This window comes from Triticum dicoccoides, chromosome 3A (assembly GCF_002162155.2).
Source record: "Triticum dicoccoides isolate Atlit2015 ecotype Zavitan chromosome 3A, WEW_v2.0, whole genome shotgun sequence".
NCBI lineage: Eukaryota > Viridiplantae > Streptophyta > Magnoliopsida > Poales > Poaceae > Triticum > Triticum dicoccoides.
This window is the reverse complement of record NC_041384.1, coordinates 764387435-764393053: the sequence shown is the minus strand read 5'-3', so window position 1 is coordinate 764393053 and position 5619 is coordinate 764387435. Positions and strand designations below refer to the sequence as shown.

At 45.3% G+C, this 5619-nt stretch overlaps 1 long non-coding RNA gene across 1 annotated transcript; it reads right to left on the bottom strand.

The window, feature by feature from the left end:
- Positions 1 to 1939: 1939 nt before the first annotated feature.
- Positions 1940 to 2456, bottom strand: LOC119273733. Its single transcript, XR_005134953.1, has 2 exons — positions 2355 to 2456; positions 1940 to 2225 (listed from the first exon to the last, which is right to left on the bottom strand). It is a non-coding gene; the product is annotated as an uncharacterized LOC119273733 (long non-coding RNA).
- Between the last annotated feature and the right edge of the window lie 3163 nt (positions 2457 to 5619).

Genomic DNA, 5619 nt, shown 5'->3' with positions numbered 1-5619 from the left:
AAAATACCAGCAAACGAAAAAGAATTAAAATGGAAAACACAAAATTAAATGAAAAAGAAATCATAAAATCAACCCCCCCCCCCCAAACATTTTAGTACCAGTTGATGTTACCAACCGGTACTAAAGGGCTCCCGGCCCCCAGAGCTGGCTCGTGCCACGTGCTTGCCCTTTAGCACCGGTTCATGCTGAACCGGTACTAAAGGGGGGGGGGGGCTTTAGTGCCCACACTTTAGTGCCGGTTATGGAACCGGCACTAAAGGGCCTTACGAACCGGTGCTATTGCCCGATTCTGCACTAGTGTGTACGGAGCCGGTATGAATGTGATCTTGTGATAAAGGACTATGTCTTGTTGGATGACAAGAAAAAAAGTGTGGCAGCTGACGGTAAATAATTAAGTAGTCTCAGTTATTCATTATTCAATTCAATGCATTTATTTTCAAGGAGTTATGTTTCTAAACGGTGTCACTTCAATGTTGCAAACTAAGTATTGTGTGGAACATCAAACCTCAGTTGAGTCGCCAGTAAGGTTTTCTGACCCACCTACCAAAGTATGCAATCTTTTTAAGGTAAGGACCCGATGACGATGCCCCCGACTATTCGTGTGGTAGGCGTTGGATATCTTCTAAAGTGGGTCACACATTTTTCTGAAGACCCCGAGGTAAAAGAAAGAAAATGATAGAATATTAGAAATAGTCGATGCCAAAGTAAGGAGACTGAAAGAAGACTTGGAGAAGGATTTACATGCCAAAGAAAAAGCCATGGCAAATGCCCAAATTACCAAAATGTGGTCGATATAGTTGAAGCCATAAACATCATTATCGCATCAGGGCATCCAATCCAGCACTACCAACCCAAATCTTCTCGGTGCTAGACAACATGAACTTGCATAGGGAGCCGTAGCCTGATCAAGCACCTCATAGTAGCCCATCCGGGCCAGAGAATGTCAACAACTGATATAGACGCCCGTACGGTAATCATTATCGCCGCCTCTACAAGCACACACCTTTTTTCATGCTATGATTTTCTTGTTCCAATCTCAAACTTTGACGAGGCAAACTTGATTCACCCTCAAAAATCCCGTGGACTCTCCTAGTCGTGGCAAACGACCAACTAGTGGAGGTTGCATAAGGTATTATCGTTGTCCCCAAAGAGAAAATTATGCACAATGTTCTGTTGCCGGACAACATCAATAGGGTGGGAGTGTGTTTTGTGTTTCGAGGTTTCGAAGATGTGAACCCTATTGAGCAGCCTCAAGGGGCAGATGAGGGAACACACTAGCCTCATACAGTGTAAAAGTTGGCAACTTATGTGGCTAAGACACATATCCTTTTGGGGGCACACTCCCCGCACCAAACACCCTCGCCGCCGATGCTCCGTACCAATGCCCTTTCATTGGGACCGACTCCTTTGGGCCAGTATAGTGAAGGAGTTCCAAATCAGGACAACATGGTGGCAAACGATCTAGCCGCTAACAATGATGATGTCCTTATCTACTACAGTGAGTTTGGACGCAAAGATTTCAATTTTTATTTCAATGATGAAATGTGTGATGGAGGCATGACTATTGCAGTTACTAACCCTAGCGTTTCTCAGACTCTGTTTAACACATCGAAACAGATTATACTCAAGGTGCTCAACGTTCATGCAAGCCGATGGTGACCCGACACACCTTGAAAGGGTCGGTCCGAGAAGCTCTCGCATGTGCCCCAGCTCCTCAACCCAAAAAAGGGAGGAAGCCGTGGTCTCATAATACGGATTACACGAACACGACGGATGCTGGGAGTCAGCTAGTGGTTCAGAAGAGACCAAAACCGGTTGAGTAGAAGATTGGGGATAGTCCTGCTGTGTCCCCAGGTTGTATATGGTTGTTTATAAACTTTTTGGACACGTACGGGTCCATACAAACATAAAATCACCCATTATAATACTACACACAACAGAATAAAATCAAATTACAATAACATCCAAAATTAGTGATCACATACATTCTCACATTCAATTGAGAATAATATTTTATTACTAGCTCACATCATTGCCCATTGTTTTACATCATGGCAAAGAGTAATGCTAGACGCAGAGGAGGCAAGAACAATTAGTATAATAAGGTCTGACGGGCTTGCAATCTGCTTCCTTGACGAGTTTCCCATATATAGATGTGCATGTACTCAGGCAAGTATAAAATGCGCACAGAGTGGCCCCATAAGCAATTTGCGTTTTGCAATTTTCTGTAGGCAAGAAGATAAATCATTGAAAGAAGTTCAAATTGAGGAACAAAGAAACTCGTGCATGTCAACTACCAATATTACTATCCTCTAATCGGCAGGAAAATAGGTACATGAAAATCCATTTCGTACCAGCATAAGTGGAATTTCCTAGCAGCAGAAGCACCATAAGACAAAGAAGAATTGGTTTCCGCTCCATAATATCATTCACAAACTTCTTCTCGGTTGTTTTTGAGGTCCGGAAGATGCCGGGTTATATTTATAGGCTTGTAGCTAGAGAACATTTACTCCATGTTCAATCAAATAAGATCACAAAGATTTCCATATCAGTGTCTTAAATTTGTACAAGTCATTCTATCTTCATGATGACATCCATTTAATGTTATCATAGTAGTAGTAATTAATGATTTGTGATTTGTGAATGACACGTGTCATCCATCAGGATGGGTCTCACCTACTAACCGTGAGACCTGATCTCATATAATTTTTTTCCGTCTATATCTATGCTTATATATATTTGGGAGATACTCTAAACTATGCACCACTATATTTGACCGGATCAAATCTATGGTGTTAAATAAAGAAATCTCCTATAATTTGATGAGTCTGATTTGTACTAACACAGAGAGGTGTACCTTGCTGGTTCTGGGTCGTAGTTTAACATCGAGATGTGTGATTAGACACACATGTGTAATTATAGGAAAGCATTAGGTCATCTTCGATGCTGACTCCCAAATTTACTCCCTCATCCGTCCGCCCACGGACAGGGGGGCTGTCCGCGGACACGAATCCGAGAAGCCGGCCATCCAATGTTGCCTGCATAAGTCCGGTTACATTTTGGAAAAAAAATTGAACAAATCTAATGCATGTTTGAATGCACCTGACAATACAGATGTTTTCTTACATAAAAACGGGCACTTTTCATCTAAATCAAAGCAAATTCATTTCATTTAGACATGTTTCAATTGGACTGGACTATAAACCAAGACTAAAATGACCGCCACGCCCGTTCCCTATCTCTGGATGGCCATGAGTCGCGAAAAATGAAGCCCCACCTCCTCCACAGCAATGAGCCCTGGGAACTAAAGTTATCCGCCTCCTCCGCGGCCAGAGCTGGCGATGTCCTCGTCATCCTCATTGTCGCAAAACACATCATCCACCGCGTCACCCATCTCCTTGTAGGCAGCCTGTAAATCTACCTGATACTGGATATAACTCAAGCGATCGCGGCGGATTTCGCAGGTGGTGCGGTAGGAGTCGTCTAGCGCTTCCTGCTCGGCCATGTACATGCTCGGCGCTATGATGGTGTCGGCGATGAGTAGCACTTCTGTGCGCCAGCTCTCGTCGAGGAGTCGGAGGTTGTAGGGCTGGCCGGCCAGCTCCCGATCGTGTACTACCATGTCCTTGTGGTGGGCACGGGCCTCGCCCATGGTGATGCCGACATGAAACGACGAGGAGGGTGGTGCCAACTTGTCCTCGGTTGCGTCCTCCAATTGGATGTCCGCAGTGCCGACCTCTGTCTGCCTGCCTGCCTACCTACTAGGTGCAATGACGGCAATCTCTTTTTTCTGATCAGACGAGAGGCTATTCTAGACGGCACTGGAGCTCGAGGAAGGCATGGTGCAGAGCGGAGGAAGGGAGCGGAGGATGATGGATGCGGCTATGGCCGGGCCTGCGGTTTATATGGCGAGGAGATGGCAGCGCGATCGGCGACGTCATTAATGGCGGGCGGCAAACAAACATATGGGTGGCGTCGGCTCCCGTTCCTCGGCGTTCACATGGATATTTAATGTAGGTAGGTGGATGGACGGATTGTCGTTTGAAGGGGAGGCAACCGCATGCACCTGGGAGGAACGAGGCGGTGCTCTCAGACGGCAAGCCACTTCAGTGCTTGTGTATTGTGAGAGGTCGTGTCGCTTTGAGCCGGCATGAATGCGGCACTGGTGCTCTGGAGCTGAGCTGGCCTTTTCGGGTGGAAACACGCGTATGTGGGTTTAAATTTTTTTGTGGGCCAGGGTAGTCATGAGCAAGACGGCTCCATGTACTGAGGAATTTTCCCCTCTAGACTGCAATTCTATAATTTGAAATAAAGCACTTTTACGAGTGCAAAAGAAAAATAGTAATAATGATAACGTTTTGGGGACGATGGAATACACCAGTTTGCTTGTTCCCGTAAAAAAAATAAAAGAGGGGCTCAAGTTTTTCAGAAAACATTCCACGTTGTTTACGACAAAGGTTGATAAGTTCTTTGGATGAGATTTGCCTGCTCCCTGCTTATATGCCCATCCATGTTTCCGCATCCGTGGCTTGATTTAATTGGAACAAAATTAAGCTCGGTCTCACCCCCTTAAAATCAGGGGGGGGAGATGATTAGATTAGAATGGAAAAGGGAAAAAAGACAATCATAGGATGAAGTGAGAGCACGGATGGAAGCATGGGAAGGAAGCAGGCAAACCGGATCCGAGTTCTTGATGCTAGGACTGGAAAAAAAGCTCGAAGCTCGCGAGCTAAACGAGTAGCTCGTGACTCGACTCGAACTCGAAGAATAACGAGCCGAGCCGAGCTTTAATTTAAGATCGTTTACATACCAAGTTAAACGAGCCGATCTCACGAGTACTCGGGTAACTCGTTAAGCTCGATAAAAAAATCAATGTTTTTTAGGGATAGTAAAATACAGCCTCTAAACACCTTGCGTCCCAGCACAAGGCCCAGCCGCTCAAGGCCGAGCCACCCAGGGGACTCACACGTACAATTCCACCCCTACTTGATGCTATTCCTTGAAAATATGAAAGAAAGGTTGCCCAGAAATCTTGCATTTGCAAAATCTGTTGAGATCTCCGTACGTATACCTTGTACATTCGGTTCCTATAGCGAAACCATGAAGCGACCAACACACGCTTCTTTTTCCTTTTTTTTTTCCTTTTTTTGAGTTGACCAGTGACCAACACACATCTCGGTCTACCAGATGCCGCTGTCAGCAGGGAAGAGCATGTATCAACTACTAAGAACAAATATTTATGAGATGAAACCATAAATATCAATCTGCCAAAAATATCGATGAACGTACATGTTAGGGCCCTTGCCTAACCAGCCCACCTACAGGGCCTGTCGTTGGGCCAACACATCGGGCCAACACATGGGCCTAGTTGCAAGCTACATATACCTGGAAGGAGTCCACGAGCGAAGTATCCAGTGGATCACGGGCGAACCAGGCGGCGGCTACCTTCCTCTCTTCTCCAACCTCTGCTCCTCCCTGTTCATCCTTGTTCCTCCTGATACTTGTATTCAGTTGTAATTACTACACCAAATTATTCCTCTATGAGGGATAGCTACCTAAGAAAGAGAGATCCCCAACTATTCTCTTACATCTGGTATTAGAGCCAGCATCACCATAACT